This window comes from Phascolarctos cinereus, unplaced genomic scaffold (assembly GCF_003287225.1).
Source record: "Phascolarctos cinereus isolate Bilbo 61053 unplaced genomic scaffold, phaCin_HiC Scaffold_7;HRSCAF=346, whole genome shotgun sequence".
NCBI lineage: Eukaryota > Metazoa > Chordata > Mammalia > Diprotodontia > Phascolarctidae > Phascolarctos > Phascolarctos cinereus.
In genome coordinates this window covers 35,454,958-35,474,897 of record NW_027556180.1, presented here as the reverse complement: position 1 = coordinate 35,474,897, position 19,940 = coordinate 35,454,958, and the positions used below count along the sequence as shown (strand labels likewise).

The 19,940-nt window shown below is 39.1% G+C and overlaps 1 protein-coding gene across 1 annotated transcript in view; it reads right to left on the bottom strand.

Annotated features, from left to right (window-relative positions):
• The window catches only part of NAALADL2 (N-acetylated alpha-linked acidic dipeptidase like 2), a 1,446,698-nt gene extending 1,428,379 nt beyond the window's left edge, over positions 1-18,319 (bottom strand). Inside the window, exon 1 of the mRNA XM_020980535.2 lies at positions 18,052-18,319. The gene's annotated coding sequence lies outside the window, so the exon portion shown is untranslated. The remainder of the gene's footprint in view (positions 1-18,051) is intronic.
• Positions 18,320-19,940: the final 1,621 nt, after the last annotated feature.

Genomic DNA, 19,940 nt, shown 5'->3' with positions numbered 1-19,940 from the left:
TTTGGGGGCTTCGGCAAATATTGTTGTATTTTTTTCACAACACTAGATGCACCTGGGTTAAGCTTTGGCCGTAAGTGATCCATTTTCATCAAAAATAGAGGATAGTTAATTTTTATGTCGTTTTCTACATTATTCAGGGACCTCTAGATGACATTTTAGCAATGGATTTAGGTTTTTTGAACTTACTTCATTCTGATTTCATACTTATTTATCCTTTCCTTATATCCTTGGATGCATTAGTATGAGTATTTTTCATCCTTCTGGGTTGATGTATCTTTCTTTAAATCCTCAAAAAGGAGTCACTCTGGAGTTCTTATGAAGCTCTTTTAATGTCTTAAAGGCTAGATTTCAGCTGCCCATCTAGTGCCCCCCATTCTCACTATGTGACTGGCTTATCTCCTTTTATAGACTGTTAGGTGATAGAAACACCATCAGTACCTTATCATAGGATCACAGGATTATATATTTAATTCCAGAAGGGACCAGAGAAATCATCTAGTTCAACCCCCTCATTTTACAGACGAGGAAACCAAGGCTCAGCCAGGTTAAGTGACTGGACCATGATCACACAGTCAGAAGAACTGAGCCAGATTTTGAATCCAGAGCTTCTAAGCCCAGAGTTGATACTTGTTTTGCTAAACCTTCTGACATTTCATCACAGTTGACACTGGGGATAGAGATAAACCAAAAGAATTCAATTCAATAAATTTTTGTTGATATATTTTAAGTATAAGTAAGTCCTATATGCTAGGTACCATGTGAGGGGATTTAATTTAATTAATTAATTAATTAAAAATAATAATAAAAAAAAAACACTGAACTCTACAAATTGGTTAAGTATCAACTCCTTAAGTGTTATATCAACATCTACAAAGGGCATTAAAAAAGTGTTAAGTCTGGAGTCAGAAGAACTGGGTTCAATTCTTGGACTGGGTAGCAAAGCGGCACAAGGGTTGAGTGCCAGGACTAGAGTCAGGAAGACCTGAGTTCAAATCTGACATCAGACATTTACTAGCTGCATGATCCTAGACAAGTCATTTTACCTCTTTGCCTCAATTTCCTCATCTGTAAAATGGGAGATAATAATAGCCCCCACCTCTCAGAGTTGCTGTGAGGAACAAAAGAAATAATAATCGCTGCTTAGCACAGTGCCTGGCACGTTGTAAGCATTATATAAATGTTAGCTATTATTACCACTTGTGTGAACCTGAGCAAATTCCATCCTCTCTGGGCTTCAGGATCTTCATCTGCAAAATGAGGTGGTTGGCCAAGGTGACTCTTCAGGATCCTCTACAATCTACTTCCAATTTCCAGTCTTCTATGCCCTCACTGATGAAGATACTCAACCTTGGGAATGCACTCTGGATTACTAAGAGCCAGCTCTTTGTCACTCGAGGTAAGGAAATCTAGGATGATTTATTTTTTTTTTAAACTAAAGTGAACAGGCATAAATTTTACACTGATAGCTATGCCAATTAGTCAATTAGCATTTGAAAAAGGTGTCAAAGGTACAGAGGAAAGTGTTGGTATGTACCTATTATTAGAGCAGATTCTCTGGGTCACACAGCATCTCATTACCTCCTGCCTGGACTATTTCAATAGCCTCCTAATCGGCCTCCCTGCTTTGTCTCTGCCTTCCCCAATTTGTCTTCCTCAGTCGCCAAACTGTTATTCTTAAAACACAGATCTGAATATGTCACCTCTCCTCTCCACAAAAGTCTTCAGTAGTTCCCTATATCCTGTAGGATAAAATACAAAATTCTTAAGCTAACTTTTAGAACCCTCTGTAATCTGACTTCCTCCTACCTTTCCAGGTTTATTTTAATTTTACCTCCTTTCATTCATAACACTCCAGTCACACTAGCCTGCTAGCTGCTTTCCCCACACTGACATTCTGTCTCTTGTCCTCCTTTCTTTGCATAACACAAATGACTCCTTAAAACTCTAATTTCCTCCTTCCTCATCTGCTTCCTTCAAAGCTGGACTCAGCTGCCACCGCCAAAGTGAGGTCTTTCCCATCCACCACCCCCACTAGGTTGCTAACTCTCTCTCCTTCTTTAAATTGCTTGGCATCACTTTACATTTATTTTTTTTTTCTAATCCATGTAAATGTTGTAAACCCTAGGTCAAATGTAAGCTTCCTGAGGGCAAGGGCTCTTTGGTCTTTGTATCTCTAGCACCTCACACAGTCCCCTTCCATACCGGATGTGCTTAAAAAATGCTTGCTAAAACAAATCACTAAAGTGAAAGACTAAGTTTTGTGAGAAACAGGGAATTAAGAATGATCCCAGGAAGTTATCCCTAGAAGTAGTGTTTTACAAAACTGAATACTGGTCTTAGAAGCTGTCAAATCATTTCCCAGAGCTATTCCCACAACCTTGTGTCCATCATTATGAAAATATCACTTCCCCCTCCCCAATGTGTTTTAAATAAATGTCAAAACAGAGGTAGGTCAAACAAACACTCAGGAATAGATGCTGTAGTCATACGGTATATATCATATGGTTAATTGATTACTGATTCTTTACTGAAAAAAGTAAGGTATTCACATTCAGAAGACTTGAATTCAAAGCACAGCTCTGCCACTTAGTTGGTTCATTACTTTGTATAAATTACTTAAACTCCCTCTATCTCAATTTCCTCACCCATTCCCCCCCGCAAAAAAAAAAAAAAAAAGGAATGCCTTAAATGAATAAGCCTTTTGGTAGAAGAAAATCATCCCTGGTGCTGGGAAGAGAAATAGCAGAATATGGGGATGCAAAACGGACTTGGACTTTGACCTCCACTATTGCTGTAAGTTATTTTATGGTGTAAATCTCATGGAAATGAGAGGAGGGGTTTCTTGTCTAGAAGCACCAAGTATTTTTTCCCTTCCCAAGGTAGTCCAATGCACAGAGTAGAGCTATCAGTCAGAAGGAGTCTAGGACCCTTTAAAGAGGGGGACTCAATTGGGAGGGAGAAGAATTAATTTGGCTGTTTTGTGATTTTGTCAGTCGTTTGTATGTTGCTTCATTGTTTACGGTCACCTGTGAATCCTTTGATATGTTTTCGCATTTTCTGTGGCGAGGAACAAAAGCTGTCCTATAACAAATAAACATATGTTACCTTGAATGCCTGTACGGGAGCTGAGATCCTGTTATTCACAATTGTGGCAACCTAAATAGGATGCGAGATTTTCCAGAGTAAATGCTGCATGGGGACACGAGGAGCTAAAAAGAGAGTGAACTTGAGTAGCCTCCAAGATCAAACCTGTTCCATGTAATGCTAAACTCAGGTATTCTGTACTGAAGAGTTCAAAAAACAATGCCAAGATAACTAAAAGAAGAAGAGACTGGAACTTAAAGACTACGGTTGCTTGCAAATACAGAATAAAGTAGGAATCCAAGAATTTCCATTATCTGTTGATTTCAAATAATTTGAAAAGCTTCTCTCTGAAATGAAGTGATTTGAAATAAGTTCCAGGCAATCAAAAATTTTTTTATAATTAACACTGAAGTTATATATTTCTTATCACCATATAAGATTAAAAAACCATAAGATACGATCTGAGGGGAAAGAATCACACATTAGAAACACTGTGTTTTGTGGTAAAAATGCAGATTAGTAGATGGCTTAACGTTTCTGTATCTCAATTTCCTCCCCTATCAAATAAAGAAGAATTTTTTGAGGGACCAAAATATAAGAATGATAGTGCTCAACTGTATCTAACATCAGCATCCCTTTCAACTGCGCAAAACAACAGCTCCAATTTCAAATGTATTGCTTAATTGTAACTGGCAGACAAATTAAACAATGAATCAAATATTGCTCAAAATACACGGCAACCATTGGTTGATCACCAAGGTCATAGAATCCAGTGAGACTTCTGCTTTCTACAGCACCCTTATTTTTAGCTCAAGGAATTTATAAAAAAAATACCTGATCACAGGCCTATCCAACTATCTGGAATCACAGGCTTTATTCATGGGCCATGTAGCCTCTAAGAAGGTCATTGCATGATTTCCCAAGAGTGCATGCAAAAGTTGCTTCCTCTCTACTACTGTTTGTTAAAGAAGCATATATTATTCCTCCAGCCTTTATAATTTTTTTATATTTTATTTTTTTCACTTACATGTAAAAACAATTTTAATATTTTTTTTAATTGTGAGTTCCAAATTATCTCCTTCCCTCCCTCTCCTTTCCCCTCCTCGAGAAGGGGAGCAATTTCATAAAGATTATACATTGCAGTTATGCAAAACATATTTCCAAATCAGTCATGTTGCCAAAAAAACCGCAGATATCTGTATATATAAGTCATTTTTCCTTTTTCCTTTGATCTCTTTGGGATACAGACCTAGTAGGGCAATTGCTAGATTAAACAGTATGCACAGTTTTGTACCCCTTTGGCCATCATTCCACACTGCTCTTCAGAATGGGTGGATCATTTCACAACTCCACCAACAGTGCATTAGTGTTCCAATTTTCCTGCATCCTCACCAGCATTTGTGATTTTCCTTTCTGTCATATTAGCCAATCTGATAAGTGTGAGGTGGTACCTCTGAGTTGTTTTAATTTGCATTTCTCTAATCAAAGGTGATTTAGAGCATTTTTCTGCATATGACTATAGATAGCTTTGATTTTTTCATCTGAAAAATGCCTGTTCATATACTTTGACCACTTATCAATCGGGGAATGATTCATATTCTTATAGATTTGACTCAGTTTTCAATATATTTGAAAATGTGGCCTTTATCAGAGAAACTTGCAGTAAAAAGGTTTTTTTCCCCACTTTTCTACTTTCCTTCTAACCTTGGCCACATTGGATTTGTTCATACAAAACCTTTTTTTAAAATTCAATATAACAAAATTATCCATTGTACTTCCCATAATAGTTCTCTTCTTTCTTCATAAATTCTTCCCTTATCCATAGATCTAACAGATATGATATTCTGTGCTCCACTAATTTGCTTATGATAGCACCCTTTATGTTTAAATCCTATATCCATTTTGACATTATCTTGGTATATGGTGTGAGATGTTGGTCTATACCTAGTTTCTGCCAAACTGCTTTCCAGTTTTCCCAGGAATTTCTGTCAAATAGTGATTTCTTGTCCCCAAAGCTTGGATCATTTCATTTATTAAATACTAGATAACTATGGTCATCTACTACTGTATATGGTGTAACTCATCTATTCCACTGATCTACCATTTTATTTCTTAGCCAGCATTAGATTGTCTGACAATTACAGTTTTGTAAGACAGTTTGAGACATGGTACTGCTGGGCCACCTTCCTTCACATTTTTTTCCATTGATACCCTTGTTATTTTTGACTTTTTGTTCTTCCAAATGAATTCTGTTGTTATTTTTTCTAGCTCTATAAAATAATTTTTCTGTAGTTTGGTATGGCACTAAGAAAGTTAATTTGGGTAGAATTGTCGTTTTAATTATATTGGCTTGACCTACCTTTGAGCAATTATTATTTCTCCAATTGTTTAGCTCTGACTTTATCTGTGTGAAAAGTATTTTGTAACTGTGTTCATATAATTCCTGGGTTTGCTTTGGCAGGGAGACTTCCTAGTATTTTATTATGTCTACAGTCATTTTAAAGGGAATTTCTCTTTCTATCTCTTGCTGCTGGACTTTGTTGGTAATATATAGAAAAGTTGATGATTTATGTGGGTTTATTTTATATCCTTCCACATTCTTGAAGTTGTTAGTTACATCAACTAGTTTTTTTTTAGTTGAATCTCTATGATTTTCTAATTACACCATTTTATCATCTGCAAAGAATGATAGTTTTGTTTCCTCAATGTCTATTCTAATTCCTTTCATTTCCTTGTCTTCTCTTATTGCTATAGCTAGCATTTTTAGTAAAATATTGCATAATAGTGGTGATAATGGGCAATCTTCCCTCGGATCTTACTGGAAAGACTTCTAGTTTATCCACTTACAGATGATGCTTGCTGATGATTTTACATAAATACTATTTATCTTTTTTAAGGAAAACTCCATCTATTCCTATGTTTTCCAGTGTTTTTAATAGGAATAAGTGTTTGCATTTTTTTTAAAGCTTTTTCTGCATTTACTGAGACAGTCATGATTTTTGTTATTTTTGTTATAGATAGTTAACAATTCTGATAGTTTTCCTAATATTGGACCAGCCCTGTATAAAGCCCACCTGGTCACAGTATATGATCTTTGTTACATATTGCTATATTCTCCTTGCTAGTACTTTATTTAAATTTTTTTCATTAATATTCATTAGCAAAATAGTCTATACTTTTCTTTTTCTCTTTTTTGCTATTCATTTGTTCATTATGTATCAGCACAATATTTGTGTCAAAGAAGGAATTTGGTAGGACTCCTTTTTTGCCTATTTTTCCAAATATTTTATATAGTGTTGGAATTAATTGTTCTTTAAATGTTTGGTAGAATTCATTTACAAATCCTTCTGGTCCTGAGGAATTTTTCTTAGGGAGCTCATTTACAGCTTGTTCAATTTCTTTCTTTCTTTCTTTCTTTCTTTCTTTCTTTCTTTCTTTCTTCTTTCTTTCTTTCTTTCTTTCTTTCTTTTTAGTTATGGATTTTTAAGTATTCTATTTCCTCTTCTGTTATGGGTAATTGATATTTTTATAAATATTTATCCATTTCTGGCAGATTATCAGATTTACTGGCATATAATTGGGAAAGAGAGCTTTCAATAATTGTTTTAATTTCCTCTTCACTGGTGGCAAATTCACCCTTTTCATTTTTGATGTTAGAATTTGGTTTTCCTCTTTCTTTATTTTAATCGGATTAACCAATGGTTTGTTTATTTTTTTTGTTTGTTTCATAAAATCAGTTACTAGTTTTATTTATTAGTTTCATGGTTTTCTTACTTTCAATTTTACTAATCACTCCTCAAGACTTCCAATTTGGTATTTAAATGAGAGTTTTCAATTTGTTCTTCTTCTAGATTTTTTTTTTACTTGCATGTCTTTCTCTGTTTTACTGATGTAAGCATTTAGAGCTATAATTTTTCCCCTTAGTATTGCCTTGGCTGCATCCCATAAATTTTGGCATGTCTCATTCTTGTCATTCTATTTAATGAAATTACTTTTTGTTTCTGTGATTTGTTCTTTGACCCACTCATTCTTTAGGATTAGATTATTTAATTTCCAAATATTTAATCCATCTTCTCATATCCCTTTATTGAATATAATTTTATTAAATTATGATCTGAAAAAATGCATTTAATCTGCTTTTCTACATTTGCTTGTAAGGTTTTTATGCTCTAATACATAGTCTTTTTTTTTAAAGGCCAGGTATCACTGAGAAAAATGTGTCTTCCTTTCTATTCCCATTCAATTTTCTCCAGATGTCTATCATATATAACTATGCTAAAATTATATTCATCTCCATAATTTCTTTCTTATGTTTTTGTTAGATTAATCTAATTTTGAGAGAGAAAGCTGAGGTACCCCACTAGAATAGTTTCACTGTCCATTTCTTATTGTAATGATTTAACTTTTTCTTTAAGAATTTAGATGCCATACTATTTGATGCATGTATGTTTAATATTGATATTACTTAACTTCCTATGATTTCTTTTAGCAAGATGTAGTTTCTTGCTTATCCTTTTTAATTAAGTCTATGCTTCTTTTTTTTTAACTTCAGCCGAAACATAATACATTCTGCTCTAGCCCTTCATCCTTTACTCTGTGTGTCTCTGCTTCAAGTATGTTTCTTGTGAACAACATATTGTCAAATTCTAGTTTTCAACCCACTTTGCTATCCACTTCTGCTTTATGGGTGATTTCACCTCATTCACATTCACAGTTATGAATACTATATGTGTATTTCCCTCCATACTATTTTCCCTATTTGCCCTATCTTCTTTTACCCTGCCCCTCCTCAAAAATCCATTTTGCGTCAGACAATGTTGCCTTCCCAAATCCACCCTCCCTTTCATCATCCCATCCTGTCCATTATCCCATTCCCTTGTACTTCCTTGTAGGGCAAGACAGATTTCTATATCCAACGGAGTGTGTATGTTATTTTCACTTTGAGCCAATTCCACTGAAAGTAAGTTTCAAGCATTACACACCACTTCCTCATCTTTCCCTCCACTGTAAAAACTCTTCCCTTCATGCACCTTTTATGTGAGATAATTTAGCCAATTCTACTTCTCCCTTCTCCATTCTCCCAGCACATCCCTCTTTCTCACTCCTTAATTTTTTTAAATCACTTCATCACAGTCAACAATTTCCATGACATACATCACATATACTCCTTTTAACTGTTCTAACAATGATAAAGTTATTAGGACTTACAAGTATCATCTTCCACATAGTTTAAACAGTTTAACTTTATTGAATCCTTTATGATTTCTCTTTCCTATTTACCTTTTTTATGCTTTTCTTGAGTCTTACATTTGATAGTCAATTTTTCTATTCAGTTCTGGATTTTTCATCAAGAATGATTGAAAGTCCTATATTTCATTGAATATCCATGTTTACCCCTGAAGGATTATACTCCGTTTTGCTGGGTAGGTGATTCTTGGTTGTAATCCTAGATCCATTCCATGCCTTCTGATTCTTCACTGTAGAAGCTGCCAAATCTTGTGTGATTCTGAGTGTAGCTCCACAAAATTTGAATTGTTTCTTTCTGGCTGCTTGCAATATTTTCTCCTTGACTTGAGAGCATTGTAAGTTGGCTATAATATTTCTAGGAGTTTTCATTTTTGGATCTCTTTCAGGAGCTGATTGGTGGATTCTTTCTATTTCTGTTTGACTTTCTGGATCAAAGCTATCAGGGTAATTTTCCTGTATGATTTCTTGAAATATGATGTTCAAGCTCTTTTTTATCATAATTTTCAGGCAGTCTAATGATTCTTTAATTATCTCTCCTGGATCCATTTTCCAGGTTAGTTGTTTTTCAATGAGATAGTTCACATTTTATTCTATTTTTTTTTTATTCTTTTGACTTTGTTTTATTGTTTCATGCAGTCTTATGGTGTCACTAGCTTCTATTTGCCCAATTCTAATTTTTAAAGAATTATTTTTTTATGAGATTTTGTAACTCCTCTTCCATTTAGCCAATTCTTCAATGATTTTTTGTATTTCTTTCACCATTTGGTCAATTCTGTTTTTCAAGGTGTTGTTTTCTTCAGTATCTTTCCCATCTCCTTTACCAATCAAGTGACTCTCTTTTCATAATTTTCTTGGATCATTCACCTTTCCTTTCCTAATTTTTTCCATCCTTGGTCTTCTTTTGAGTTTGTATCTTGATCTCTGTCACCACAGTAACTATCTAGGGTTCCTCTTAGCTCTAACACTACAACCCAGAACTGTATATGGGTAATGCAACAGAGTCCTGCACCCTCTAATCTCCTTCTGACCATTTGTCCCACCCCCTTACCATCTGTGAGCTGACAGCTCCCAAAACTGCTGCCGACATTGATGAACACGTTCTCCAAAGTCGGCTCCTAGTACACCGGAGAGGCCTGTGCTATATGGTCTATGCTGTGTGCCAGGTCTGACCTCCATCCAGCTGAGACAGACATTTCCCAGCAACCTCTTAAGGTATCCTGGGCTAAAAAATATTGATCCTGACCTTTTGCTGGTTCTGCCACTCCAGGATTTGACTTGAGGCATTATTTTAAAGCTGTTTGGTGGGGAATTTGGGAGATCTTAGGTGAGTTCTTGCCTTTGCTCTGACATCTTAATATTGTTTCCATTATTCCAGCCTTTAATACCCCAAAGCTATTTCCAAACTGTATTCCTTAAGAAGTATTAAACCACTTCTCTAGGATTGGAAGGTAATAATTCATCAATTAGTCTTTTATGGAGGAACTAACATTTTTTTTTGTCTAGAAAGAGGAAGAAAAAATTCACTGAGAGTACAGAAATTCCCAAGACCCCACTGAACTCACTTTTCATGGTGGTACAATGTGAAGAAATTATATTGGGGGGAATGAGACATTCCACAATACAGACATTCCAGCTTCTTGAGCATAGGAATAGCTTCACCTTTGTCTTTGTATATCCAGTATATCCTTTGTATACAGTTGATTAATGAAAAATAAGGAGTCTTGGCATTCTGTGTCTCATAAGGCTACATCTTCACTCCATGCACCCTTAATACACATCAATCCATCTTTTTATACTCAGTGTTTTATTTAATTAGTATTTGTATATTATAGGCACTTAATAAAAATTCACTGAATTTTTATTTCATTGAATCTCTACATATATATATATGTATACTTGTATAGTTATTGATATAGAAATTCATCTATTAAGTAGGCATAACTATAAATTAATGACTAGCTTCCTTAATATACAAATGATTATCTTATTATGTTATATCTACCAGCTTAGGTATGTACTGAGAAAGGGAGTGAAGGAGATTAATTTTTATTTGTCTTAGTAAGCCTAGTTCTTCCAGTTTTTTCTACTAATTATGTCTTTGACCATATTCAAGTAGTCCATTAGAACAAATCAACATCTCATTAATGTGGGAATTTCCTCTGCTCATGAATCCATCAGAAGGAGGCTGCCCCACATGCCAAGGGCTTTCTTCATGTTATCACAACATTTTGTCAATCAATGAGAGCTCTTTGAAGTAGAATATAAGCTTCTTAAGGGCAAGGATGGTTTCATTTTCATATTTGTATCCCTAGTATCTTGCATAGAGCTTAGCACATACTAAGCAATTAATAAACCATCATTGGATTGAATTAAGTTTTATAAGTAAAATTATAGCTATAGCAGTAAGGACTCCTTACCTTCAAGAAGTATACATTCTATTCAGGGAGGGGCAGAGATACAACACATATGAAAATGAGAAAATTCAAAGTAATACCAAATAATTTGAAGGGAAGTTGACAACTAAGGGGACCAGGAAAGAGTTCATTTCTTTGGAGAACTCCCAGCTTCTAGGAAGTTGCTTCTGCCAAAGAGGGTTAATACCTTCTCTGCATCTTACAGCCTTAAAGAGTTTTCTAGATCATTGAGAGATTGTGACTTGCCCAGAGTCACAGTGATCATATGTTTCAGAAGTAGAACTTGAACCCAGCTTTTTCTGGCTTCAAGGCTTTATCAACCATTCTCATAAAACCTGAGAACTGGAAGGAACCTTACAGATAATCTAAGCCAAATCCCTCATATTCTATAAATGAGACAATTGAGGCCAAGAGTGATTTGTTCAAGGTCATGGAACAAGTTTGTAGCAGAGCTTGGACTAGGATACTTTCTAGCATCCCATTATGCCAATATATGAAATCCATAATATGGCTGAAGACAAAATACTGGCTAACACCACAGCACTAAACAAACAGAAGTCCCAATTACACACATACTTCATAGGGTTTTATGGTGATCAAATGAGATGATATATGTAAAGCATTTTGCAAACATACAAATGTTCTCTCCCCCCCCCTTTCTCTGTCTCTTCACGCCACGTACCTCTCATGTGCATCAGTCAGTGCCTCTATTTATGTCAATGTTTTATTTAACTAGTAAGTTCATTTCCTGAAAAATCCTCCTCAGATACCACACCATGGTACAGAGATGACCCTGAGTTCTTGAAGGATTTGCCAGCAGAACATAAGCTCAGAAACCATTTGGAAAGGCTTGAGTACCACTCTGGAGGCAAACTGCAGCTACTATGGGTGGATCATTTTGTCTAAGTATGCAGAAATTGATCACCAGGAAGCTTAATTATTTGGCCATGGAAGACATGAATTCAATCATGCTCCTATTTGATATGTGCTCAGAGAATCTTCATGGCATAGTAGAGAGACTGCGGAACTTAGATTCAGGAAACTTGGGTTTAAATACTAGCTCTGATATTAGTTAGCTGTGTGATTTTAGGTAAGTCACTTAACTCTGATCCTCAGTTTCCCTATTTGTAAAAATAGAAGTGGTTCTCTTAATACTATCTGCCTTATAGTTATTCTGTGAATAAAGAGATTTACATAACTCTAAGTAAGTACCATAGAAAATTTTTTTTTGCTATACAGAATTACTCAGATTACAGTCCTGAAAGGGACCATTTAAGCATTTTCTGACTTCCAGTCTAAAATTTTCAGGGCTAATTTAATCAGAATCATAGCTTCAGTAACTGAAGGTTCTTTGAGGTCAGCACCTTCATTTTACATCTGAGGAAACTGAATCCTAGATAAAGTCAAATGATTTGACTAGTTGAAGCAGCAAGGCTTGCTGGAGAGACAGGAGACAGTATATGCCAGTCAAGTCAAACTACCACCACCTTCCCTTAGATCTCAATGGAGATAGTCTAGGACCCTGAACCAAAGAGCTTTGGGAATAGCAGTGCCCTCCAGATCGCTAAGTCTATTTCTGGCACATCCTTTACAACCATTATCTAGGAAAACACAATGAAGCCTTGCAAGCAACTGTTTCTGTGGGTGCTGCAGCCATAGCTAGCAAAGACAAGGAAAAAAATAGTTCTTGCCACCAAAGTTCCTTGACACTACCAAATGACTCAACTTAGGAAATGGATATGATTTTTACAGTGGAAATTATATTAACCAAGGCATTACTAATTGCCCCCACACACACAATGGACCATGGAATCCTTAGATTCAGCTTGCAACCAAAACCTCTTCCTTCCGTTTTCTCTCTCATTAAAAAGATAGTTTCTTGAGCATATGGGACTGTTTTATTTGTATTCGCACTGCTTAGCACATAGTAAGCATTTTTTTCTTCATTCATTCATTTGCTCAAGGTCACATAAGTGGCTGAGTAGGGACTGGAATTGAGATATTTGATTCTAAATAAAGGGCTCTTTGTACCATATAACAATACCTTCCTTTTTTACGTCAGCACCAAGAAAATTGAGGTGCTGGGTTCATATCCTTTTCATATCCCTTAAGCCTTGAGAGAGAGAAGAATACAGGGAGAGTATGACGACTGTAAGTCCTAACAATAAAGTCTCTGTGTACAGTGAAGAATGTATGTGGGCCTGGCAGAGGTGAGGTCAGCAACAGCAACTGTCTTTGAGATGTTCCCAGAAGAGCCTTACCTACAGGTTGAGGATCTGTCACAGAGTGCTGCTTAGTAACCACTACCCATACCCAGAAGAAACATCAGGAGGCTTATATCTAAGCTCCCTTTAGTTCAACTGAAACAACAGCTCTTTACAAAAGTGGCACCTTTTAGGTGGTATTAAAAGCATGAGGATAACAAAGTGTCTTTAGTTGCATTATCTTACATAAATGTAATCTTAGGATATGTTAGAAGAAAGAAGACAGGCTGTAGAGCAGGGACTATTAACCTGGGGTCCACAAACCCCCACCACCACCTACAGGTCCATAGATAGGTTTGGGGGGCGGGGGTATCAGTGAATGTGGATGGAAAAAAATTTCCATCTTTATTTCAATAGAATTGGCTTTCTTTATAATCCTATATATTTTATTTTATGCGTTTAGAAAACATCATTCTGCAAAAGGGTTCATAGGTTTCAGCAGATGGACTGACAAAGAGGTTCAGAATACAAAAAGTCTGAGAACTCTGCACTAGAGCTAGAGGATCTGGGTTCAAGCTCTTTGAGAATATGGACTTCCTTTTGCTCCTTTTGTATTTCCAGCACTTAGCCCAGTGCCTGGAACACAGTAGGAGCTTTATACATGTTTACTGATTGATTACTGGAATGGCCATGGGCAAGTCATGTTACCTCCTGGTGCCTCAGTTTCCTCATTTGTCAAATGAGGTGGTCAGATTGGCTGGCCTCTGAGTTTCCTTCTAGTTCTAGATCTAGGATTTTTTTATTCTACCTGTGAGGCAGATGATATGCCACCATGTGACAGATGATGAAAGCGAAACCCAGAGGATCAGTCCTTCTATTTCCTTTAAACAACGCCCATGCAGCAAAACCATACTTTCAAAATAAACGAAAATAGAGAAGGTAGCTATTGACGCCTTTGAAAGGGCTGAGCAGTGATCAGCTAAGAAAATATAATCAGCTAAGGTCATTCCAAATCTATCACAAGCATGTAAATTCCTTGTAAATAAAGACTGTTTCATTTTGATCTCTGTGCATAGAGTACAGTAGATATTTAACAAATGTTTGTAGTTTAACTGAATTCAGTTGAACTGAATCAAACCTCTCCAGTCCTCAGATTTGTCCTAGATTGCCAGGCTAGTGAGTGCCAGGGTTGGGCCTGGAAGTTAATTTTTCTCACTGTTTTGGTGGTGCTCTTTCCAAGACCCCAAACTTCTCCCTGGGCTGAGCTAACCCCTGACTCCAGGAAGGCCCAAACCTGTTGTTCTGGTTGGATCACGGGGAGGGAAAAAGGCCCTGATACCTTAAGCTCTGTGTGATAGGGGAATGCTATTTAAAGAAGACCAAAACAAACAACTGAGAAACAGGAAAAGATAAGGAATGTTATGAAGTATGATGAGTCATCAAAATCAATTATTCAATCAGTAAGTATTTATTATGCACCTACTATGGGCCAGTTTCTCTAAGCACCAGGGATACAAAAGACAAAGGAGCTAAATCTTATTGGGGGAAATAACATGTATGTGTGTGTATTTTTACACATTGATACATTTTGCACATACTATATTTTACATGTTTAATAAACTAATATATGGTAATAAAGTATATGTTTCTATTTTAAATATGTATATTTATATATTATATGTAGACACAAATGTGTGCATATATGTATAAAGGGTTCCTTCATCCTTGGGGCAGTCCTGTATGTGTATATATAAGTACAGAAAATGAATACATCACTACAAAAAATGTGAGAAGAAGACACCAGCATCAGGAGATTCAAGGCAGGCTTCCTAGGAGATAAGAAAAGTAGAGATTCTCAGAGGTAGAGATGGGGAGATAGGGCACTCCTAGAATGGAAGGCAATCTCTACAAAGGTACAGAGATAGAGAGGTTAAGTGTGATACAGAAGGAAAAGCATGCCAAATAAGGCTAGAAAGGTAGGTGGGACCCGGGCTTTCAATGTCAAACAGTGGAGTTCATATTTGATTTCAGAGCCAGGCACTGGAAGTCACTGGAATTTATCAAGCATGGAAGACTAACACAGTCAGACTGGTACATTTAAAAGCTGTTTGACATCAGTGGCAAGGATGGATTCCAGGGGGGAAAGACCTCAGAGAGTCAGAGATTTAGCCGTGGAACAGGCCTTAGAGACCATCTTGTGCAACTCCCTTATTTTACAGAAGAGGAATAGGAGGGCTAGACAAGGTCACACATAGGTGGTAAGTAACAGCCCTTACACTTCTAACTCCAACACCAGTGTTCTTTCCACTGTACCACGATCTCTGCAGTGGAGATATCTACAGTAATCTCCATAGAGACCTCTTAGGAGGCTATTACAGTATGCCAAGTGGTAGGTGATCAGGCCAGAGCCAGGTTAGTGTCTGTGAGTATAGAGAAAGGGAAAGGTGTGAGAGCTATTGCAGAAGTAGAAAGAACACAGCTTGGCAAATGATTAAAGAAGAAAAATTAAAAGGCTGTAGGAAGCAAGATACACATGCGATGAAGATAAAGTATGTGCTTGGGAAGCTAATGTTATGTCTCAAAAGGAGGGGGGTATATTATGAAGAATAGGCTTTGTGACCTGGGGTAGCTCAAGGCCCCTCTAGGCCTCTGGCACCTCCTCCTTAGCTGGAAGATATAACACTAGATGATTTCAAAGGCCCTTTCTAGCCTTGAAATTCTGTGGTTCTAAGGGAGAAGCAACAAGAGGGAACAATAAAAATAAAAAGAGAAATGAAGGCATAAACCACAAAGAAACCTTCCAGACCATACACTCCTCACCGAAATCCCTCAGTCCCTCATCTCTCCTTTTGGGTAACAGAGCTCCCTGCAGTCAAACCATACCTTTAAAATTAAAGGAAGCAATGAGGTAGATATTGACCACTTAGTAAAGGGAAAGAGAAGAAGAGATCCCAGGGGAAGCTAGAATTGCCTAAATAACTCCTCAGCCATCTTTCCAACTCCTCAATCAGGATGTATTGCAACCAAGATCTAGGAACAAGACCTTTTCATTTCCCATGAGGCTTAAAGATTGGAGAAAGGGGAAGCAGGGAGATTAACATCCCTGAAATTGTTTAGGAGAAGAAAAAACACCAAGAAAGGAGATGACACAGCAATATGCATGAAAAGAGGCAGACGAAGGGATACTAGCTAAGGTAAGAGAGGAAAATTGAGGCTAGGGTGGGGGAACAGAAGAGGCAGTATAGGAGAGAACTAGAAAGGAGGAGAAAGGGATGACAGAGGCAGGAAGAAGGGGCACATGAGTGCTAGACCTGGGAGGATGGAAATATAGGGGAGGGTCTTTCCAAAATAGGGACCTCCATCATTTTAGCCTCTTGAATGAATTTACACACTCAGGATCACTGTCTCAGTGTTGAAAGGTACATCATTAGTCTTCTGGTGTAATCTCTCCCTGCCCCACAATATCTTCCATCTACAACATCCCTAATTGGTGGTTATCCAGCCCTCACTGGGCAGTTTAGAGAGAGGGATAATTCCCAGGCACTTGTTTCCACTTTTAATTCAATAACTAATCAAACCCTGTGAGAAATGAAATGGTCCTTGTTCTCAAGGTATTTGCCTCCTACTGGGAGGAAACAAAGTATACTCCACAGACATAGGCATTATTAGAATGTAGGTTTCCAAGATAAGAGAGATTCTCTTTCTGCAGCCTTTAAATCCTCAGCCTGATGCTAAAGGTTCTCACAAGTTAGATCCAACTCACCTTTCCATACACAGTCCTCCCCGTTCTCATTTCCCTTTCCAATCAAACTGGTATACTGGCTATTCTCTGCACAGGACAGCTCATTTCTTGCCTCTATGTTTTGGCACAAGTTGTACCTGGAATTCAGTGTCTCTTCACCTCCAACCCTTAGTATTCCTAGCCCTAAAACCCACTTCCTCCCTCACCTCCAACTCTTAGCACCTTTAGCTTCCATTAAAGCTGCTGAATCCCCAAATCCTAAAGGAAGATTTTACTTAAGCCCTGGGGCATTGCTGCCTCTTGAAATTACTTTGTATCCCTTTTATGGTGCTCTATAATGCTTTTGTATATTCTTTGTTTTTTCTGGTGTGTCTGTTTATCGAAACCCAGGGGAATATAAACGCTTCGGAGTAGAGACTTTTGCTTTTGCAACCCTAGTACATAACCCAGCGGCTTGGACCTGTTTCAAAGATGTTTGCTGAAATTAAAATAGTCTTTTCCCCACTTAGCTCCATCCAGACCAAGGGGAAATGCAACTAGGGAGTAAGCGTTAGCCGTCCAGTGAGATCCATCTTTGCTGAAGAATGTGTCAGGGCTGACCGACGGCCCTGACCTTCAACCCTCGCCCCCCGCGGCCCCCTCCGGCCTCTCTGGTACAAATGTCAGGCATCCCCTCGGCTGGCTAGGGACTGCTTCAGTAAACATGTGTCAAGAGTGGCGAACTATGGCACCAGCTGCTCCGATCAGCTCTTATATAATATGCTTTGTCTTCCGAAGGGAGGGCGTGGGGGAGGTGAAGGTGGGGAGGGTGTTGCGATGTAGGGAGCGGCTTTGTGCAAAAGTGTGTTGTGGTTTTATTATTATTTCTTCCCCCCTCCCTCCAGGAAACACACTCCGAGCTGGTGAGGTGAGAGCAGCCAGTTCAAAGCCCGGGGGTCCCCACGCCCCTATCCCCCAGGGAGCCCCGCTCTGGGTTCATCCTAGCTTCAAGCTTGGACTGCGGGCCGGCTCAGACCAGCCCCCCTCCCGCGCCCCCCGCCAGCCCGGCCTGGGAGCCCGGAACAGCCCACGGCCGCCCGGGTAGGGGCGCGCGGGGGCGGAGGGAGCATCCCGTGGAGGGGCGTCCGGCCGCACGAGCCCAGCGGGGAGCAGGGAGTAGGGAGCTAGGCGCCGGGCGCGGGCAGCCCCAGCGGAGCAGGAGCCCGGATCACCAGCAGCAGCAGCAGCAGCAGCACCAGCAGAGCCAGCCGTGCCACCCTCGCCGGCCGCGTCTGCTCCGCTCTCTGCTCGCCGCCCCCCCGGCGCACGCCCAGCCCGGGCTTCTGCAAAACTTTGAAAATACAGAGAGAACTCCCATTACCTTGGCAGGAGCGGGCTTGTCTGCGGTACGGCTGCTGAGCTCTGCATGGGGTTTTCAGCAGCCGTAAAGCGGAGAGGGGGAGAGGGGGAGAGAGGGAGTGATGGAGAGAGGGAGAGAGTGGAGAGAGAGAGCGAGCGAGGAGCGAGCCCTCTCCCCTGAACTGCCGGCGGGCCTCTTAGCAGAGTGAGAGAAAGAGCGAGCTCATCAGGCCGCTAGCCTGGGGAGAGGTAGTTCAGCTGAGTCAAAACTAGAGGCATCTTAGGCGGAGGCGGGAGTTGGGGGGGGCAGCGCCAGGAGGGCCAGGAGGTGGGGCAGGGTACCCTAAGTCAGGAGGTGGAGAGCCAGTCTTCTGCACGGAGCGGAGTGGGGGCGGGGCGCGGGGAGGGGGATGGGGCCGAGCTTTCATGAAGTCACACGCGCGAAGTGCCCAAAGCTCAAGTGGACTGACCTCGGCCAAAGCGTAGATCGCAGCATTAGAAAAGAGTCCCCCTAGGCAAAGGGACGTGTATCTTTTTCTTTACAACAGTGGGCACGCAAAGGCCCCAAATGAAATCAGAAGTGGGGAGGGCCCCCATCCCCAATGAATGAGAAAGGGGCTCCATCTGCCAGAAGGACAGTCTTCCTGGAGCTACAATTTGAGGGGCTGAGTCATCAAACTCCTTACAAAAATGAGTGGGCTGGATTCCTGGAAGGGATGCCAGATGGCTAAATTCTGGTGCTTTGGAATGGTGGAGTGATGTTCCTTTCTCCACTCACTCAGTTTTAGCGAAAAGCGGCCCTAACATAGACGTGTGCAGTCTGCAGAAAAATCTGAGCCAAACTGGTTACTTAATATCTGAGCTCCCACCCACTCCTGGGAGCTTAGGATTTAAGATTCCAAGAGAGATCAACATTTCTCTCCTGTTTCTTTCCTTTCCTTGTTTTCTTTTGTTTCTCTATTCATTCTGGTGCCTACTTGTGTTTTTATTTATCATTATTATCAGAAACCCATCCACGAAAGGGGTGGCTTTAGTGCATTCGAAAACTTTTTGGCGGAGATGAACTTCGAGTTGAAAATTTGAGTGAGAAAGAAGGTAAACTGGGGCAGAAGTTGTTTAAGATAAATAAACAAACAAACAAATAAATAAATAAATAAATAAGAGAGAAAATAATTTGTTTCAACCTCCTTCTTAGCGGTGGAAAAAAAATTGTTCTCATCCGCCCATTCCGCCGGGAAGTCTTCACATGTTTGGGGTAGACATCTCCCTAACTCACTGATAAAAAGGGTTTAGATTCAGTCAAAAAGCCTCCCTTGAAGACCTAGAGGACCAAATGTGGTTTTGAGGCTGCAGGTTCCCCACCCCGGGGAGGTCTATAGGCTACTAGCACCAATGCAAAACACCATTCTCCCCTTTTCCCTTACCTGCATCTGCTGTACCTTTACAGAGTCCGGGGTTTAAAATGAATGCACTTATTAATATACTAATGAATTAATCAAATTAATATTAATATGTACATCTTGAACCTTAAGAATCTGGCCTATTTGCAATTGTCTAATCACGTAAAAGCAATAGAAATCTCACCGGCAATGTAGATATTGTTTGGCCTGCCCCAGCAGCTGCTAGTACCCCTGCCAAGGAAAAGGACAAGAAAGCAAAAAAAGATGACTCCAGGAAGCTGGATGATGCCAGGAGCTCTGGTCTTTTTGACTAAATACTTTTTTGTTTGCAGAATAAATTGCAGAACAAGAAAGAAAGGAAGAAGGAAAGAAAGAGAAAGAAAGATATTGAAAGTGTAAATCCTTTGAAGGCAGGTACTATTATTGCTTTCACTTTTTATCTCCATTATTTTGCATAGTACCTGGCACAGAATAAGTGCTTTATCAACACATATTACTGGATTGATTCTGT